The sequence below is a fragment of the Chrysemys picta genome, chromosome 6 (assembly GCF_011386835.1).
Source record: "Chrysemys picta bellii isolate R12L10 chromosome 6, ASM1138683v2, whole genome shotgun sequence".
In the NCBI taxonomy this organism is placed as follows: domain Eukaryota; kingdom Metazoa; phylum Chordata; order Testudines; family Emydidae; genus Chrysemys; species Chrysemys picta.
In genome coordinates this window covers 62,452,338-62,473,555 of record NC_088796.1, presented here as the reverse complement: position 1 = coordinate 62,473,555, position 21,218 = coordinate 62,452,338, and the positions used below count along the sequence as shown (strand labels likewise).

Here is a 21,218-nt window from a genome sequence, read left to right as displayed (position 1 = left end):
TAAGATAACACAAAGAATAACTGCTTGGTTGTTAACACAGATGGTATAATGGTGTGGAACCGACAATGGGGCTGAACCCCAGAGCCCAAACCCTTACACAGTGGGGTTTTACAAGAACAACAGAGAAGGACTATACCATGTCTTGCAGACAACTGGATAGAAGAACAGGAACAGGAACACAGACGGGAACCAAGACCTCAAGGAATGATCAGGATCACAACAGGAATTGTAGTTCAGGAACCTCTGCGACGGGTAAGTAGGTCTTCAGCGGGATGTCTTCTGCCTTCTACTCTTGACCTCGATGTCCTGCATACTGAATTTGGACACTACACTGTGTGATAGTTAACAGGTGAGTGAGGGTATGTCCAAAGGAACCTTATTAGGTGTTATTGGTCCACCTTAGGTCTTATTCCCTTGGAGCTCCAGCTAACAGCAAGACCGGTGCTGTGGGACGGCTTCTATTTATCACTGGGATGACCTGCTTTTACAGCATCCAGAGACACAGAAAGAACCCCACCCCCCAGGGGTCAAACACACCCTTATATATGTTCCCTGTTGTTGGACAGATTTCACTACCATGTGACACTATCTTTCCCGCCTTTCCCTCTGCTTTGCCACTATGCTTGAAAAAGAGTGCCAAAAGAGCTGAAAGAGAAGGGGTGCCAAGATGGAGGACAAGTCGTCCTTTTACCAACCCAATATGGTGACTATGTACACTTAATAAATTGAACCTTTTCTACCCAACAGAACTTCCATTGGGTTTAGGGACTAGTACCACAGGGCTTTCAGTCACTAAAAGGACTACTCAATCACCCCCAATGTTAGCATTGAGTGGAGTTCCTGTTTCATGGTCTCTCTTAGTTTCGGGGCAGGGGACTGGAGTTTTTTCCTGACTGTAATGACCTGTTCCTTCTTAATATGATGAGTTATCAGGTGAGTTCACCCTGGTCAGATTGAGAAAATGAAAGAGAAGGCAATGATCAGTTGTTGTGCCTGACTTCTCTGCTCTGGGGTAAGATTGTCCCCAATATTGACCATCCCTGGAGTTGAAGCCTTTTCAGCCTGCCGGCCTAGTTCAGGCTTTTGTGCGTGGGGAGCTATTAGTAAGCTTTACTGGGCTTTCCACAGTTTTAAAAGTTTCACATGGTAGATTTGTCATACCGTGCAGTTGTCAGATTGCTTGATTTCATAATTCACCTTCCCCACAATTGGATCACCTCAAAGTCCTTGCCAGCAAGCTAGGAGCTTCGAACTGGGCAACAACAATAGCACTTGGTCAATGGGCTGAATCTCCCAGAGACTCACCTGTTTATTGTAAGCCACTTCTTGGGTATTTTGGGCATGTAGGAGGTTTTCTCTGGCAAATGAGCCTAGAGCCTCAAGTTTCTCCTGCACGTTTAAGACCTCGTTGTCAGCTCGGGATGGTTGCTCCTCTGACATTTCTCAAATGAGGTCTAAAATCCCTCAGTTGCTTCCCATATACAAGCTCAAATGTTGAGAAACCAGTGGAAGACTGGGGTACTTCCTGGACCGTGAACAAGAGGGGTGGGAGTAGCTGGTCCCAGTGTCGGACATCCATCAGGATAAAACTTCAGATCATTATTTTTAGGGTTCTGTTAAAGACCATTCATTTGGGGGTGGTATACAGAGGTTTGTAGAGTCTTGATTTTTAGTAAACGGCAGAGTTGCTTGATCATCTGGGACATAAAGTTTGTTCCTTGATATGTCAAGATTTCCCAGGGCACCGTGACTTTTGTGAAAATATTCATAAGTTCCGTAGCCACCCCTTTGGCATGTATGGAGTGTAACAACACTGCTTCAGGGTACCGGGTCGCATTGTCCACTGCAAGAATGAACCGGTATTCAGCAACACTTTTCTCAAGAAGGCCAACTATGTTGACTCCAATTCACTCAAAGGGTACACTTACAAGCGGGAGGGGAATCAATGGGTCTCTCTCAGCTGGCTGAGGTGTGGTGAGCTGGCGCTTTGGGCATGAGGCACAGAAATATGCCATGTCTCTGTAAGCCCTTGGCCAAAAGAACTGGGCCAAAATCCAGGCTAGCATGTTTTCCCTTCCAATGTGCCCAGCAGCAGGTATGGCATAGGCGAGTCGCATAACCTCTTTCCAGTAGGGGCAGGGCACCAAGAGCTGATGTCAAACCTCTTTGGTCAGCTGGTCTTTCTCTATGTGGTACAGACAGTCACCCTGAATCTCAAAGCGTGGGAACCGTCCCATTTGATGAGGTTCGACAGTCTCCCCATTCACTGCTGCCACTTCGGTGTATGTTCGACTCAGTGTGTCATCAGCCCATTGCTCCTCCACAAAGTCAGAAGGGCGAGTCAGGATTTCCAATTCAGGTAATGGGGGAGGAGGGCTCCCCTTCTGGCTGGGAGAGGGCCTGGTTTCGCTAGTTTGGCGCTGAGGACTGAGATGTCCCTTCACCAGGGTCAGCCACCTCTCCCCCACACCCACAATGGTTGCAGCTTCAGGCCGGCCTGTGGTGTCCTGAACTGGGGTGCAAGTAAACGGTTCTGGGCCTCTGGATTAGGGACCCTGGTGCCTCTTGGTCCTTGAGCCCTCCAGTGCTCTGGTAATTGGGGAGCCTGTCTACACTCCCCAAGGGCCTGGGGTCCATGGATGGTTCTGTCCTTTAAGGACATGGGGCTCTTGGTCCCTGCCGACCCCTTGGGGGCAAGGTGTCATCCCAGGGAACTTGGCAGCTAGGTAATTCTCAATAGGCTGGATGGTGTCTGTCATGGTTTCAGGATGATGCCGCTACCTACTCTCTTTCCCCAGAGGGAAGGATCTGGACAAACTGCTCTAGTAGGACCAGCTCAGTGACCTGTGCCCCCACCTTTGCTTCTGGTCTGAGCCATTTCCAGCATGAGTCCCACAATTACTGGGTGGCCAGGCAGTGTCAGGCCCCAGCAGGTACTGCTCCCCCCTGGAAGCATTGTCAGAATGTCTCCTCCAAGATATCTAGGGCATTGAGAATGCTGCCTTGATCTGGGCATATTCCTGGGTGGTAGTGGAGTCTAAGGCATGATATGTGGTCTGTACTACCCCAGTTAAGTATGGGGCCAGCACCGCAGCCCATTGGTCTTAGGGCCACCGAGCTATCATGGCCACCCACTCAAAAATCTCTAAGAAACCCTCCAGATCATCATCAGGCCCCATCTTGGCAAACCTGATGGGGTGGGGGTAGGCAGCTCTGCTTGAGCAGCAGGTCGCAATATGGAGGCCACCTGCTGGACCAGCTGCTGCTGCTGGCTGCCAATTCACAAATTAACTGCTGCTGCTGCATGGCCAGCTGCTGCAGGAGTTGCTGCTGTTGCTGTTGATGGTGGGCATTTTGTTCGGCCATCCATTTCAGCAGCTGTTCCATCTCCCTTCTAGGGTTTGTCCTCTTGTTTATTGTTTTTGTTTAATTAAATTCCCTACAGCAGGGACTAGGGTGATGCCCACATTCTCCACCACTTGTGATAAAGCCTTCAGTAGCCAGGCGGCCTAGTGGTTGGATCATTGGTGGGGAGAGGGGGCTGTAAAGGGACTTGACCCCTCCCTCTCCACCAGGTTCTGGCCCAGGGTCCTGTGTCATTCAAACCTCTAAACAGGGGAGATGGATCTTTCTCCAGCCAGGGGGTGGGGGTCAGGAGCTGTTTTTCTGGGCTGCTTCCTATGAAAGTCCTTTTAGTTTGGGGTAGGGCCCCATTGGGCCAGTTACCCCACAGTCCAGGTGTACCCACAGGCTCCCCTTTGCAGGGGAAGATTTACTTGCCTCCAGTGGTTGCGTTGGCTGGCAGGTTGCCAGTCCATACTTTCAGGCAGACAAACAGATAGGTCCTGTTTCCTCACCAGTCGGCCCCTAACTGAGCCAGGCTCCCTTCTTTTCTCCCCCCTCGAGGCCTGGTATTGGCTGCAGGTATAGTGGGGTGGGGCTAGCTGAACCCACAGGTTTTTCTTAACCCCTGCTGTGCCAGGCAGTAGTTTCTCTGCTCCTTCACAACATGTTAACTTTAAGGGCACATTTCTGTCTGAATTATTGCACCAGCTATTCTTCTAAGTAACACATAAGGTTACAGGGGGAAAAAATCTCTATTATTTCAGTTTACTTACTTTGTGAATTTAATAGCACTTGCAATATAGATGGTTTTACTGTTTTCCCTATAAAAATAGTGCAGTGTCTTTTGTGTAGACTTATTTTTGACTATGAAGAAGCAAAGTAACATATGTTTGACTACATAACTGCCAAACAGCAGACTGGATTAAAGTTGGTTGAACTGAAGGCTGATTTTGTTGTTCTGAGTGTGTATGTATGTAGCCATGTGCCTCCAAAGTATCTCCCTTCAGCTCCTTCAGTTCTTAGTGTTATCAGTCAGATGAACAGAAAAAAGACCAGCAGTGTTCAGAAAAGCTAAAAGAGGGCTCTTCAGTTTAGCTGACAAAAGTATCAAGATCTAATGGCTGGAAGCTGAAGCTGAACAGGTTAAGATTAGAAATAAGGTTCAACGTTTTAACAGGGAGGGTAATTAACCATTGAACAACTCACCAAGGGCTGTAGTGGATTCTGCATCACTGAAAAAGAAAAACTTCCAATCTTGACATTAGACAAAAAGACATGTTGTAGATCAAAAAGAAATTAGTTCAGGGAAGTCTTAAGTCCTGAGATATACAGGAAATCAGAGTAGATGATCACAGTGCTCCCTTCTGGCCTTATACTCTAAGAAAACTACACAGCTCAGACTGATATACTCTTTATTATTTATAGTGACCAAGGTTCTTAGGTTATTGGAGTTGCAAAGAATCCATACATTTAGAAGTCTCTCAACAATCCATGGCTGGGCCAGCCCTGCATCAAGAAGTCTCTATGAGAAAGGTCCTTAATAGTTTCTCAGTATCACGCTGGCACTCACTCCTATGGAAGTGCAAGCCTCCGTGAAGCACATTAATGGTCCTAAAATGGGGGGAGGGATAGCTCAGTGGTTTGAGCATTGGCCTGCTAAACCCAGGGTTGCAAGTTCAATCCTTGAGGGGTCCACTTGGGGATCTGGGGCAAAATCAGTAATTGGTCCTGCTAGTGAAGGCAGGGGGCTGGACTCGATGACCTTTCAAGGTCCCTTCCAGTTCTAGGAGATGGGATATCTCTATTAAAAAAAAAAAAAATGCTACATCAGGTGGTCCCTTTGATTGGACAAATGTATTTTTGGCCTATGTGGATGCTGTATCTGACAGAATGTGAATTAAGGCCTTTCAGGTTTCTCAAACCTCTGAAGGCCAAGACCATCAAGCTATCTCCAGCCCTAGGTAACACATTGACTCTGAGAAAGTCTATTTATATCCTTTGGAGGACTGGGAGCTCCCTTTTAGTACTCCATTGACTTAAGTAAATCACAGCAGCACTCCAGCAATTTAGGGACCAGTGATACGGTATGTTGGAAGCACTTTGTTTGCCTAACCACACTCCAGACATATTTATAATAGTCCCAAGAAGTCCCCCTGGTTCCTTCGGCAGCACTTAGCTGTGCAGTAGCAACAATGCTTCATTGTTAGAAAGGAATCCTTCTGTGGAAGCAAAGGTGGGAGGTGACCCAGAGGAGAGAAGGCTGACGGGGATGAGGGAGTGTTTACAGACTCTTTACAATTATCTCTCTGCGTAAGAACCAAGGACAAAGAGAATGGATGGCTCAGGGAGATCACAGAGGTTGTGAATCTGTATTTGATTTATTTTCTCTCTTTTTCAAAACACACTACTGAAGACAATGGAGTTAAGCAGAACATATCTACACAGCATTATGCATCTATTTCCTGGAAATAATATTTCTGAACAATTTTAGTGATGGGAAAATTGTAAAAAAAAAAACCCACGTCTACTATGACAGAGAAATGCACAAGCTAAAAATGAGAACAACAACTGTTCCTCTGTGTACTGCCTCAATAACAAAACCAAGTTCAATGTTTAGGCAATAATGAAGGGACAAAACTTGGCCCAAGAACACAACCTAAGGGGTTGAGAACTTAGAAGTCCATAAAGGTAAAAGCGAATGGAACCCTTTCGTCCCCAGTTACAAAGTAAGCAGGCCCAGCTCTAACTTTTTTGCGGCCCCAAGCAACAAAAAAAAGCGCCACCCCGCCGTAACACCCCCCACCAAGCGCCACGCTGCCGAACCCCCCGCTGCCCCCCGCCGCGCTGCCGAACACCCCCTACCCGCACTGCTGAACCCCCCCACGCGGAGCACCGCCGAACATCCCCCGCCAAGTGGAGCGCTGCTGAACACCCCCCGCCGAGTGCCACCAAACAGCCCCTGCACCCCGCCGCACTGCCGAACACCCCTGCCCCCCGCCGCGCGCCGCGCCGCCAAAACCCCCACCAAGCGCCGCATTGCCAAACAGCCCCCGCCCCCCCGCCGCACTGCTGAACACCCCCACCCCCCGTGGAGCGCCGCGCCGCTGAAACCCCGCTGAGCGCCGCACCACTGAACACCTCCACCCCCCGCAGAGTGCTGCACTGCTGAAGCCCCCCGCGCGAGAACCGTCAAACACTCCCCATCCCCCACGGAGCACTGCGCTGCCAAACACTCCCCACTGAGTGCCGCGCTGCCAAACCCCTCCCTGCAGAGTGCTGCGCCACCAGAACCCCCACCCCCGCCGAGCACCGCGCTGCCCCTCGCCACCCCAAGATTGGCCACCCCTTACCAGGTGCCGCCCCAAGCATGTGCTTGGTTGCCTGGTGCCTGGAGCTGGCCCTGAAAGTGAAACACTCAGCAGCCACTTCTGATACCTCACTGTCTCACTGCTACAGTGAACCTTGTAGCTGCTGCTCACCCATGGGAGTGGAGGGTGGAACTGGGCAACCTGGTTATCTGGTGAATCCCAAAGGATATCCATTGCCCTTGCTCTTCCCACATCCTGTCCCCAGAGCACATCTCTTAATGGAGGTTCAGGGAACCCCACAGAATTGTGTTCCACAGGAAACAAAGGGATTCATTCCTCCATCAAGGGATTGCTACATCATTTTCTCCCCCCCTTCACAGAAAAAATGATTTTGCACTGTTGCATTCTGCATTTTCTGTGCCCATGCTGGTGGCACCCAGATTTGCTGTGAAGTGAATATTTCACAAGTAATTCAGATTCTGGTTAACTCCGATTGCTGAAATACCTGCTGATGAATGTGTACAATGACTGACTGAAAAACCACCTGCAGTGCATGGAGTGAGGAGACTAGTATTATTTATGCAGCACAGTGCATGTACACAACACTAAACAATAGATGAAATGTGACAAATATCCAAGGTTGTCAAAACTATACAGTCTGTAGTCACAAACACAAACAAAATAGAGGGAGAGCATTCTAGCAGGAATGCTTCACAGAATACAGAATGATTCTAAAATTCGCTATGTTTTCATACCAGAGAAATCACTTACCTGTACAAGTTAAAACTGATCACTTGAGTTCAGGTAGAAGAGCAGTGACACTTGAATTGTGATGCTGAAAAATATAAATACAACATTTTTAGAGGGTAAATCCTGAATATGGAATAGGAACAACCAGTTAGATTGGTCTCAACTGTTTTAGGCCCAATTCAGCAAGATATACATAAGCACATGCCTAACCTCACACACATGAATAGTTCTACTGAAGTCATTGAGATTACTTTTTTGTTTGTGTAACCCTTCTGCCAGGTGGAGCCGGCAGCAATCAGGGCTGGGTTCAATATCTAGGGGTTCCTTTTCAACAATATAACACAGAACCGGCTCAAGCCCCCATCCAGTAACCTGGGAAAATTACACACCACCCCTGGGCACCTCTGAGAGGCAATACTTCCCCACTCACAAGGGTGACACTGACTGACCCCGGTCGTCAGCAGGCGGGATTGAACCTGGGACCTCTAGAGCTTAGTGCATGAGCCTCTACTGCATGAGCTAAAAGCCACAGGCTGTTAGTGAAGTCTGTAGAGCAAACTCATTAATCTCTCTCTCTAAGTGGTCTGAGTGCCAATAGATGGGACAGAACAACACACCCAGAAGGTTGTGGGTTACACAAGCACAGAGTCTGAGTGTAGAAAAGAAATGTTTAATGAAAGAAGGGAAGTCACCTGACATTAACCAGGGAAAATGCCACAAGCAGGATTCATAAGCATGACACTGTGAGCAGGACACTCACCCCAAAGTGTGTGGGGCAGTGTCTTTTTCATCAGTTTCTTGAGACCAACACCAAAGTTCCTGTAATGTACCTGCCCCCTTAACACCCCACTCACAGTTGTCCCTGGTCAGTGCAGACCCAGAGTTCAGAGGTGCATCTGCATTTATTCTCCTCCCGCCATAAGTGTGCGAGGGGTTGAAGGGGTAAAAGCCACCATGCTCTCTCAGCTGTCCGGGCTCTTGCCGGCCACTCCCACCATTGGCTGCCTGCTTGCTGCTCCTGCCAGCTGCAACTACCAGACACCTGCTCACCTACCTCTCTGCTGTGACATCTGCAGGTCAATCTCTTCGTGATTTTTAGCTCTTAGCAGGCAGGTCAGAAACTCGGTCCCAATATAAGTGATTTCAGCTCCGATTGAGCATTTAAAGTAACAAAGAGGCTCCTAATGAAACCTATTTAGCCCTTTCTTTAAACAGTGGGGAGGAACAAGTTAAACCATACCAGGGGGGACAGTCCACATCTCCTGGCTGAGACACCTGTTCCCTCATTTGGGACACATTAAGCACAGTCCTGATTCCCTGTATTCATACAATAATGCCAACAACATTGGTAACTGCATTTCACTACCCCTGCATTCAGTACTAAAGTGATTTGTAACCCAATGCCAGCCAAAGTTGATTATTTTGAGCAACGCCATTCTATCTGCTGGATATGTTCATGTAAATACAGTCTCTCCCACTCCCAGCTAGCTGTCAGGGGAGAATTCGTTCAGTTCATGTAGACCCTGCTTACATCTATGATTAGGCACATGCTTAAGCAACTTGCTAAATCAGGTCCTTAATTTGGTTTTTGAATTATACTTTGAAGGGTTGATCCTCTGCTCATTGAAGTCTATGGTAATGCTCCCATTAATTTCAATGGTGCAGGATCAGGCTGCGAGTGGTTAGGAAAGCCTCTTTGTGAAATATGAGAATTTAATAAAATGCTCAGTGTCAAGGCTCGTTCTCTCTCTCTCTCTCATATACACCCCTTCTCCTTCCCTAAAAAAGAAAAACTGAATCCAAGCTCTGAAGTGTTTTAAATATAATTTTTCTATCTTATGCCTTGAGGTATGAATGATATTGTGTTAGATGGATATGTACTTAGACTAGACACTTGTGCCATTTAGCACTCCACTATTAGGGGTCTGTCTCTGCATTTGCTCAGGTTTTTGTTTGTTCACTCAAGTGAAAAGTTTTTACAAATACCAATGAGATAATAGATAATAAACTCCATGGGACTGTGTCACACTGCCACACTTTTTGTACTTCTGTAAAGCCTTTTACTTGGTATTGCACAATATTTGAATTAAAAAAACCCTACAATGATATAAAATTAAGATGGCACACATTAAAAGGATTAAAACTGGCTAATTGAGAGGTCTAAAGATGTAATTGTAAATGGGGAATCATCATCAAGTCTATGTGTTTCCAGTGGCGTTCTGCAGGGATCAATTCATGGCCCACTGCTATTTAATATTTTTATGAATGACCTGTAAGAAAACATAAAATCATCACCGACACAAAAATTAAGGTAGCGGTAAATAAGCAGGAAGCAGTTCTGCAGAAAAGGACTTAGGGGTTACAGTGGACGAGAAGCTGGATATGAGTCAACAGTGTGCCCTTGTTGCCAAGAAGGCTAATGGCATTTCAGGCTGTATAAGTAGGGGTTTGGTGGGGTGGACACCCGCTCCTGCCCTGAGGGGTTTGGAACAGCCCTGGAAGAAGGCTGTTCCAGGGAGAAGCAGCTACTGGGCTGATTGGGGAAACAGCTGCAGCTGGGCCATGCCCCAGCTGGCACTATAAAGGCTGGGGAGCCAGGCACTCAGACAGTCTCTCTCTCCCTGCACTTAGAGAGTGAGAGAGAAGAGGGTCTGGGTGCAGCAAGCCCAGCCCCAACTTGGATAGCCCCAGGCTGCAGCCTAGTAGGAGGCCAAGGAGTACTGGGGGTTGCAGAGGGAAGCCCCTGGGTAGGAAGGCAGCAGGTCCAAACCCAACCTTGCCTGTGATGAGTAGCTGATACTGCAGTCTGCCCCTGGGTGTGGGGCTAGATGGTGACTAGCAGTAGCCTTATTCTGAGGTGAGGTGGGGTTAGTGGGTGGGGGTTCCCCTGGGAGGGGAGACCCAGTGAGTGTGGGTACTGCCAGGCGGCAGCACCAAGAGCAAGGGGCACTGGGGTCCTGGGAGGGACATGGGGGGCCAGTGCAGATGACAAGGTGGATCACTGGCCTGCAGAGGGCACTCCAGAGGCTGGTGAGCTAATTCCCTGGATGACCAGCAGGCGCTGCCTCAGGGGTGAGTCTGACCTCTTACAAGGGACATTGCCAGCAGATCGAGGGACATTATCATTCCCCTCTATTTGACACTGGTGAGGCCTTATCTGGAGTACTGTGTCCAGTTTTGGGCCCCACACTACAAGAAGGATGTGGAAAAATTGGAAAGAGTCCAGCAGAGGGCAACAAAAATGATTAGGGGGCTGGAACATACGACTTATGAGAAGAGGCTGATGGACCTGGGCTTATTTAGTCTGCAGAAGAGAAGAATGAGGGGGGGTTTGATAGCTGCTTTCAACTACCTGAAAGGGGGTTCCAAAGAGGATGGATCTAGACTGTTCTCAATGGTACCTGATGACAGAACAAGGAGTAATGGTCTCAAGTTGCAGTTGGGGAGGTTTAGGTTGGATATTTTCACAAGGAGGGTGGTGAAGCACTGTGGGTTACCTAGGGATGTGTTGGAATTCCCTTCCTTAGGGGTTTTTAAGGTCAGGCTTGACAAAGCCCTGGCTGGGATGATTTAGTTGGGGTTAGTCCTGCTTTCAGCAGGGGGTTGGACTAGATGACCTTCTGAGTTCCCTTCCAACCTGATATTCTATGAATGAAGGGGACAATTCACTGATTCAAAGAACTGGATCACTTGGTAATCTGGGTGCAAGCAAACAATGTTTTTAATACAGCTAAATGTAAATATATACATCTAGGAACAAAGAATACTTGCAGGATGGGGGGCTCTACCATGAGAAGAAATGACTCTGAAAAAGATTTGGGGGTGCTGATGCATCATCACCTGAACATGAGATCCCAGTGTGGCACAGGGGCCAGAAGAGCTAATGTGATCCTGGGATGCATAAATGGGAGAATCTTGAGTAGGAGTAGAGAGGTTATTTTACCTTTGTATTAGGTACTGATGGGACCCATGGTTGAATACTGTGCCCAGTTCTGGGGCCCACAATTCAAGAAGAATGTTGATAAATTGGTGAGGGTTCAGAGAAGAGCCACAAGAATGATTAAAGAAATAGAAAACATGCCTTATAGTGATAGACTCAAGGAGCTCAGTCTAGTTAGGTTAACAAAGAAGGTTAAGGGTGACTTGATTACAGTTCATAAGTATCTATTTTATAATGGGTACTTCAGTCTAGCAGAGACGTTTACATCAACTCAGGAAGCATTCTCACACCATTAGTCCATTCATCCAAATGTTTCTCTACCCATCAGCATCATTTCATTTATCCAGATTTCTGTCTTCAGCCAGTTCATTTGCATTTGCTTCCCCACCACTGTTAGTCACCAGAAGAGCATAGAGACCTCATCATCCAGGTTTGATGAAAATGAGGTTTAGGTCCAAGTGCTACCTGCATGTCACTATTACTGAGTCAAATCTACCTCTACTGTAAATCCACTGAAGTTACCAGGCAGGGCTTAGCCCATTAACTGTGTCTGTCTGAAAATTCAGTCAGCATAGAGTGAATTCTCTTTGAAAGGGATTCTTCACAGCCAGAAGGGCTAGAAAATTAAATCTTCTTGTTAAATGAAAGAATAAATTCTGGCAAAATTGACATGGCCTGTAGATAAATTACTTCATCATCATGTGCAATACTGTCTGTCTGCCTCCTGTTCATACTAGCATTTATAATTATTCTATGTGCTGCTGTATGTATGCTTATTTTATTTAAAATATTAAATCATCCCTAGTGTAACTCCATTGACTAACTGAGGTATAGCAAAGATGACTTTAATATCTTGCATTGTACAGGGGTCTTTGTCTTGTTTAACACATGAATTTGTTTCAAAATCTGTTCTTATATTTCAAATTAGTTAACAGCTAATAATTTTAACCTGCAAACTGTCATTTGTATTACATGCTTATGAGAATCTAAATGGTATTACTTCCTTTGACTAATCCTCTCACAATGTGGAGAACAGAAAGAAATGTGACAGATTTGAGATTTCTGATAGACACAAGCCTTCTGCAGTCTACCTGGGTGGGATTATAAACCATTCCTCATTACAAATATTTCTAGCATTACAACCAATAAGCAAATAATTTGATTTCTCTCTCTAAGTGGCATCAAAGTGTCAGCAATTATTTTTACACATATACCACACTATAGTACTTGAAATTGCACAGTATTTTCCTTAATCTTGACAGGAGATAACTGTAGTATCTAGATATGTAGACTTTCTAACAGTAGTGAGTATAATATTTTGTTATGTATTGTAAATGGAATTTCCCCCTCTTAAACCAGCCAAACTCCTGGTTTGTCTGACTCCCAAATAACTTGTTTCATGCCAAGTTGCATCAGCTGTTCTTTATTATGTTACATGAAAATGGCATAACACTACATGATTGAGTTGATCCAAAGTAACATATTGTGATAAAACCAGATGTAAAATGATGAGACTTTTCAGAGAGAGGTGGCTAAAGATGTCAGGTATTCTGAGGTCTGAATAAAGGAAACAGAAATCCTTATTTCAAGGGATTATTTTCTACAGACTTTTTACATTTATTGAATCTTTCCCCAATATTTGGAATTTCTCAGACTTCAACTAAATTATTCAACCTATCTCCAAATCTTTTTTTTAAATAAGATAGAAGTTGTTCTAGACTAATATATTGGTCTTAGCTATAATACATACAGTATATGCCAATAATGTAGAACCATCTAATCAGTCTTGATTTCTGAAAGATTCAGTGCTACCCTTTTAGCACCTAGGACTTTACAAGAGCTGCAACTGTTTGGTCCTTCTGCCTGGTAAACATGTAAGAATGCCTCCAGGAGCAGCATAGCATCAAGAAGAGAAGCTAATTAGTCTCATTATCCAAGAATTTGTGATTGCACTGTCAAATGAGCATTATTTTGACTGGCTCTCAATGCATTATGCTTCTGCTTTGGCAGTCAGCCAATCTTGTACATGGTTCCTACTGAGATTGAATTATATCAGAAGTCTATTGTAATCTGCAGATCCTGGAGAATGGCTAATTGAAGCATAGCTAATAAGCATTTTTTAAAAAATGCTTTTAGTGTATTTCTCACATTTTTAGAAAGAAGTTGCACATGCTGCAGTATCTAACCCCTGTTGACTTTTTATTAATTTTGCACAGCAGACAATTTCAAAACAATTTTAATTAGTTTTAGTGATAGTATGTTACATTCTGACAGACCCTCCAAAATCAGCTGTAGAAACATGAATGCTGAAGTACAATGACCTACTACTGTGGATTTAAAATCTCTCTCTCAAGAGAGGAGTTTTCAGTGCAAACCTTAACTTCCAACCAAATGATTAAAACACTGTCTTTAAACTAAATAAAAGTAAACACAATCATTCTACTTTAGGAAAAGATCAGTTCTGTTGCCATTCATCCTGTGCTTGGATAACCTCACTGTGGTCTAATTTCTTCAGACACACAAGCAGTGTCCATTCAGTTAGGCTGACTCAAATTTGGGGAGATACTGTCTATTTCTGAATAGAAATGGCTTATTAGGCCTGGTGTTAAACAAAATTACCAACAGAAAAACAAGAAATTTTAAAACATTGAAATAGACACAATTTTATGCATTTTGGCTTGACTTGATTTCACAATGAGGGATAGCTACCAAAATATGTAACTTCTTATGAGATATTGCATGCCCTCAATACCCTATCATAATCTCATAAAAATTATGCAGTACCATGGAAGACCAGATCAATGTTGTATTATTTGTAGGGGGATCATACACACCATTTTATGATCCCAATACAATTGTCCCAAATGCAGCTCTTTGATTAATTTTTATATAAAAGAATGTTATTCTATGACTCCTGTGAATTGGCAAAAATCTCATGATTGCTCATGCTGTGGTATTTCTTGAACACCAGGCATTCAAAAATACCATGGAAATCCAGTCATCTTGTATTTTGCACAATGACACCACTCCAATTTCATTATCAGCATACTCTTGCTCGGGAAGATGAAGGGGAAAGAGTTGAGAGTCATTAGTAAGGGGGGGAGAGGAGAAGTAATCTTAGGTGGAGTAATATCTAATTTAGACAAATACAGAGGGAAGGGGAGAAAAGTGTAAAAGATAATGGGAAACTTCTAAAGAATAGAGAGAAGCTGTATACATAACTATTAGAGGCAATATTCGTATTTCAGATTGTATATTATCTGATCAAAACCTTGTCATTTGGCATCAAGGAGAAACTGCTCTAATTTCATTGGTTAATCTGCTAGCAATGGATAAAATGAAGCTTTCCATGCTAATTCTTTTCAGTCTTTCACCAGCCTTTGATACGGTCAGCAATGAGTTTTTGTTGATTCAGCTCCACATACTGGCAAGGTTAGATCTGATTCCTTGAAGGGTTCCATTCTTTCCTCTCCGAGAGATAAAGTGTGGTGTTGGGAAATTGCTCATCACACAGACACAGGGTTTCTGAAGGGCTCCATCCTGCTTCCTTCCTGCCCAATATGTAAGTCTATTGTGGCAATAATGAGATTGTTTGGATAGCAGGGATATCAGTATGTTTGATATACACTTCCACATATCTTTTTCCTTAGACACAAATGATGCAGTACCTTGGCATTTCCAGGGCCTGGTCAAGATAAGGACCTGAATGAGTGATGGCTAGATGAGGTTTAATCTGTTCAAAATGGAAGTGATGGTGGCTGGCTAGAAAAGTCATCTTGATACTATAGCAGAGATAGTACATAGTTACATTATTCAGGCTATTTGTCCACACTTCATTCAGAAAATTTGAAGTTTTGAAGTATTTTGCATCCTGATTTGCTTGTGGATTTCCCTATGTTGTTTTGAGGCTAACAGTGTCTTTTCCCATCCCATTAAGAAAACTTGAAAGTAATTTTTTTTCAGATGTTGACATTTAACCATCCCTTTGATCCCCAGACTGGATTACTGCAATGTGGCTACTCTGATGACAACTTGAAAGCAGCCAGTGGTACAGAATTCAACAGTCCAATGGGATAGTAAGTTTGGCCTAAGGGGAACACATTACATCAGTGCAGCATAGACAACAGTGTCTCCTTATTCACTTACATACTGATATTGATATTCAGATAGAAAGCCCTTATTTAGGTCCTTGTTCCATAACACAATGCCTTTGTCCCCATCTACCATCAAGGTAGTTGATGTTAGCTGCTGAGTTCTCAATAATAATCTCTAGACTTAAATCTGCCAGGTGCGTCAGGCAGAGTGTTCTCAGTGAAAAGCCCTATAGCCTTATATATAGTTATGGGTTACTTACCAAGTTACCCACCCCAAGGTGAGGGTTTACCCAGTCTTTAATCAGTGAGAGTTCAGCCCCAAATCTGACTACAATAGAGAGGTTATCAATAAGAACATAAGAATGGCCATACTGGGTCAGACCAAAGGTCCATCCAGTCCAGTATCCTGTCTACAGACAGTGGCCAATGCCAGGTGCCCTAAAGGGAGTGAACCTAACAGGTGGTGATCAAGTGATCACTCTCTCTCCTGCCATCCATCACCACCCTCTGACAGAGGCTAGGGACACCATTCTTTACCCATCCTGGCTAATACCCATTAATGGACTTAATCTCCATGAATTTATCTAGTTCTCTTTTAAACCCTTTTATAGCCCTAGCCTTCACAACCTCCTCAGGCAAGGAGTTCCACAAGTTGAATCCACGCTGTGTGAAGAACAACTTCCTTTAGAATGGGGGACCTGCAGTGCACAACAAGGACAACACAGTGCTCTCATTGTAATAACTACTTTTATTAGCCAACCAAAGAATACACACCTTGCAATCTGGTAGAGGAGAGAGGGGCCAATACAAAACACAGTATGTGTATTACTCACACCATGCCTTGCAGAAAAACCTGTTGTGTTAGTCATCCTTATCTTCACCACCACTGCAACCAGTAGTTGTCATCCTGGCATTTCCCCAGCCATGCAGGCCAGGATACAGCTTTTATCATGTGTCATGTGACTCCATACATATTTATGAAGTTTTCACCCCTTTTCCCTTATTTGAACTTCCACACCATGCTACTTTTGGTTGCGCCATTTTTCATAAAGTAACTCATTAGTTCCACCTTATACTCAACATTTAGGTTAACTTATGACCATTGTAAGAGGTGGTTACCTTAAGGAAGTCTAACATTTCACCCTGGATACCAACAATCATCTCATGGTATCTATTGATCTCTCAGACATTATTAACCAAACTCAGCAGTTATTTTCAAAACATCAGCATGTCAAACAGACAAGCTCAGCAGGTTTATTATTCGCTTACTTTATAATATTGCTAACTTATTCGAAGGCCCAATTTGGCTATACTAGCTATCTTATAGGCCTAAGCCTGCATGTTTCTTGCATTTCAGCTTTAAACCTTAAGCTATTAATACCTGATAGGTATAAAATCTTATTAATCTATTAGTTACAAGATCTTCCTCTATTGGGCCAACAGAGCCCAGAGGTGCAATTGGAAAGCCTGTTTTCTCAGGCTTGGTTGGTGGGGAAGAATAATTTATCTTTAAAAATGGCTGTGGCTATTGGTTGTGCTAGTTGCCTCTGATAGTGGTAAGTTTGAGGAATATCCTATTTACATGAAATTGGCAATATGATATTAAATATTTGACTGTATTTTTAATTTTGTAAAAGCACCCAGAGTTGTATGAAATGTGTGGATGCCTTTCATTTGATAAGTCAAAGCATAATGGTCTAACTAGAATTCATTCCTAAGGTTCCTAAATGTATTTTCCCTGTTGGTGTGCCCTGAGCCCACACCCTGAATTGCAGTACTACTGAAGCATAGTTTTGATCTCAAAATATTTCTGGGATTTAAAAATAGGATTATTAGGTAATTGGATAACTGGTAGAGCAGGTATAAGTGACTTGCGGGTAAGAGAAATTTTTAATTGAATTATATTATCAATGGAGCAGCATGACATATATTTTGACAAATAACCATATCCTCTGTTTTGGAGAGTCATACGGCCCAGAAAGTGATTAAACAAATCATTTTCTGAATCAAGCAAGTTGATCTGCTGCTGGGAGGTTCAAGCCAATAGGAGAGACTGTGAGGAAGGCATTCTTAAGTATAACAAGGAATAAAAGTAAATTACATTTTCCTATTATTTTGACCTCAGTAGTTGAAAGAAACTCTCATATTGTAGCAAGGAAACTAGATTTTTTTTCCCCCTAAGATCTGACAGATTAAAAGTGACACTAAGCAGTTTGTCCACACCTCTTAATACAAATCAGACAGGTTGTTGACCCCATAGTTAAACTATATAATAGCATTGGATTCAGTAAATGATAACTTTCCCTATCTTACCATTTTCAGAATATTGCAAAGAAGTTGCTCTATTCCCATTTTTAAACTGTACTATATTCAACTAGGAAGACCAATCATGCCCAATTACTAGTTTGTTTCACTCACATAAACCACTTGATAAAAAAAAAAAAGGCAATATATTGAAGAGATCTATTAGGTGTGAAAAGAGTACTGAAAATCCTCTTATCTGACTATGGTAATTTAGTTGACCAGTAAATCCCTGTGACCTTGCTTTTTTTTGTTCATTTTTGAATTTTTAGTTACACATCCCCTCAGCTCTTAGTTGCTCACTTCTTATGTGGAAATTCTCTAATTGTTTTTTAGAGTTTATGTTCAGCGTATTGAGATACTCTGAATGGTATATAAAGCCAAACATTAAAACAATAAGAAATACATTACTATATAGAATGTTATAGTATTCTGAATGGAACTGGAGGAATAAGGTTGTGTTTCAGAAGAGACCCAGTTCGAGGTACTATGGCAGATTTGAAGTTTCCACACATCCAAGGTTTCACAAGACTGTTATATTGAAATGTGCTGGACATCATAGGCACCTGAAAACTTCTCCCAATAAGTTTAAAAAAAAATCAATGAAAGAGTACTTACTTACTGGCTAAGTAATCATCTCCAGAAGAGTACTATCCCCTGAGGGGAACTCCATCTACTGGTTCAAACTGGGTTCAAGAAGCCCAAGAACTGGCCGGGAAACTTCTGGTTTTTGATCCAAAAACTATATCAAAGATAACAAAACCTCATTGGAAGGGTTTTAAGGACTGGAAACCTATTAGGGTCTTGATGTGGAAGAAAGGTGACATCTAGTAACCTAACATGTGTGTAGATAGTTTGTTTTATATTTTCTTTGTAATGCTTTGTTCTCAGTGCTCTATGAAAGCTGGCTGATCATTGGTAATCCTGTCTTTGCCCCTGAGGGAGAGCAGGGTATCAGACGCTGTACCAAAGTCAGACCTGCAATGATAAACACAGTGAATTGCAAGGGGTCTACAAGCCTAACTTCCAAGTCTAGAGGGAAAGGGATGGTTGGAAGCCTGGTACTTGAAGAGGTACCATGAAGGGGCCACAGAGAGGACAGGGATACAGTTAACACTGGAACTGTGACAGGAACCAGTGTACGGGGAGATTTTCGTAAAGTGCCTGAAGCCACTATGGCTTTTTGCAAAAAAAACAACAACAAAAAACCAGCCTAGTCAGCAGGCTTAGCTTAACCAAGGCAGGAGGGGAGGGGGGGTTGGGTGCCACAGAAAGGGCAGCTTGTCCCCACATTCTTCCTGATAAGAATTGTGTTGAAGTTAATACATGCATTTTAGAAGAGCAGGATGTGCCCCAGGAATGTCTATTGGGGCCTCAAGGCTGCAAACTCTGGAAAAACCCACACCTGGTTAATCAATAAGCAGAAGGAACCTCTTGCTTGACCATTGAAACTGCTTAATTAACAAGTTCTCTTTAAGGGACATGTCATTCTATTACTAATGTATAAATAAGGTGGAAAAGTTTGAGGTAGTTGGACTCGTTTGGACTCTCCCTCTGGATACATCTTGCAGTCCCTACAGTCAGATGGAAGATTTGGTCCCGCCTCCCCATAGTACCTCCCGCCTCCCCACACTTTTTTTTTTTTTTTTTAAAGACTCAGATACCCAATATCAGGCCTTAAGTATAAACAGAGGTGCATGTCCTGACCCTATTAGGTGCTGCCTATAGAGTCACCCAAGAGGTGTGTATCTGCAGTTTACCATTCCTGTTGTTGCAGACAGGTCATATAAAAGTAAACATTATTGGGGAAAGATTTTTGCAAAAAGTTGGGTCTTGCATCTTGCTCTCAGTCTTATTTAGATAGTGCTCAGCCTAATCTCCTTCAGAAAGGAATTTCATAGGTAGGGTAACATGCCTGGAGAATGCTCTGCTCCCTTTGACCTTGAACTTCTCAAATTGCAACCTCCCTATAGAGCTCAGTTCTTTTAATGGGTCATGGAGGACGAGGGTGTCTGAGAAAGCCAGGTCTTTATCCATTTAGAGCCCCATAGATTAGGATCAGGACTTTGTATTCATACTCAAAGAAAAGGGGAATCCAGTGGAGTACTAGAGTGATGTCTATATTAGCCTTTGTTGCTTAGGAAGCATACTGCTGCTTGTTGCAATTTACGTGTGGCACTCACATTCATCTAACTATGAAATGAGTTCCAATAGCCTAATCTGGAGTGGACAAAATAATGGATACTCTGGTTGGGAAATGTTTTTCCCATTCTGCATCAGATGAACCTGAGACATTTCCTATTTTTTTTTTGGAGGGGGGAGGGGAAATTGAGAAGAAAAAACTTCTCATCACCCACAGCATAGTCGCATGGTAAGGCCAGTCACCTGAGGTGCAAGAGATTCTGGTTCAAGTCTCTGCTTTGTCAGTTGCAGGTTCAAGTCCTTGACCTGCATCACTCCTCTACAGGTATATGCCCTAACCACTGGGCTATTGTCAGTCACTCTTTCAGGCTGGCCCAGTGACTAGTTATACAAAGTGGAACAGGTCTAAGAGAAAAGATTGAGAGAAACACACCAACCAACAGCCTGGTGGTTAGGGCATTTGCCCAGGATATAGTGCCCCAAGTTCAAAGTGAGTGCTCTAGCCACCAGTCTACCAGCTGTTCTGGAGCAGATGGTTCACTGTCTCAATCACAAATTCCATCCTAGATCTGATCAACTTGACTGATAAGATTTGTCAAAATAGATACATCTCCACAAAGTTTCAATTTCAAATCAGTATTTTTCCAATAAAAATCTGTTTTCAGAAAGTTTCTAAATTGCTATAGTCATGAATCAAAGTGGAAGAAGAAAGGATGCTGTCTCCAGCCTGCCTGGAGATGGTACAAGGTGGGCCTCAATATTGTTGCAATCTTTGTGGCCAAGAGTAAAGAAGATCCCAGTGTAAGCCTGAGGCTGTATACTACCACAGTAGAAAGGAGGAGGTAAAGTCCGGAAACCATAGAGGGGAAAAATACATGAGTCCTAAGTCCTGTTCTATTCCTAGTTTGCACAATTCCTTTGTGATCTTGGAAAATTCATTTAAACACTTATGCGTCAGTTTCTCACCTGTAAAAGGAGAGCTTCTCAAGCTAAATTAAGTAACTCTAAAATGCCTGGAGAAGTTTGTATGGAAGGCATTATGTAATTACAACATATCACTGAAATCTTGATGCTTTAATGACACAGAATAGCTAAGTTTTTGTGTATCCAAGATTCAAAACAAGTTATGTTTGATTTGCACTCTGTAAGATAAGTTTTAATTATTTCATATATATTCATGCCTTTCACCAGTCATTTTAGACACAATGAATGCTGATGATTAAGGCATATCAAATCACAAGTGTTCATGATCAGAATTTCCTGGTAGCATTTTTCCATCATTTTGTGTATTTTTAGGTGGACTAGAGCCTTTTAATTTTAATCCAAATAAATTAAGAA

General features: G+C 43.4%; 1 long non-coding RNA gene across 1 annotated transcript in view; it reads right to left on the bottom strand.

The window, feature by feature from the left end:
- LOC135972380 (uncharacterized) overlaps nt 1-21,218 on the bottom strand; it is a 166,916-nt gene that overhangs the window by 54,686 nt on the left and 91,012 nt on the right. The window contains exon 2 of the long non-coding RNA XR_010588811.1: nt 7,425-7,488. This is a non-coding gene — a long non-coding RNA (uncharacterized LOC135972380). The remainder of the gene's footprint in view (nt 1-7,424; nt 7,489-21,218) is intronic.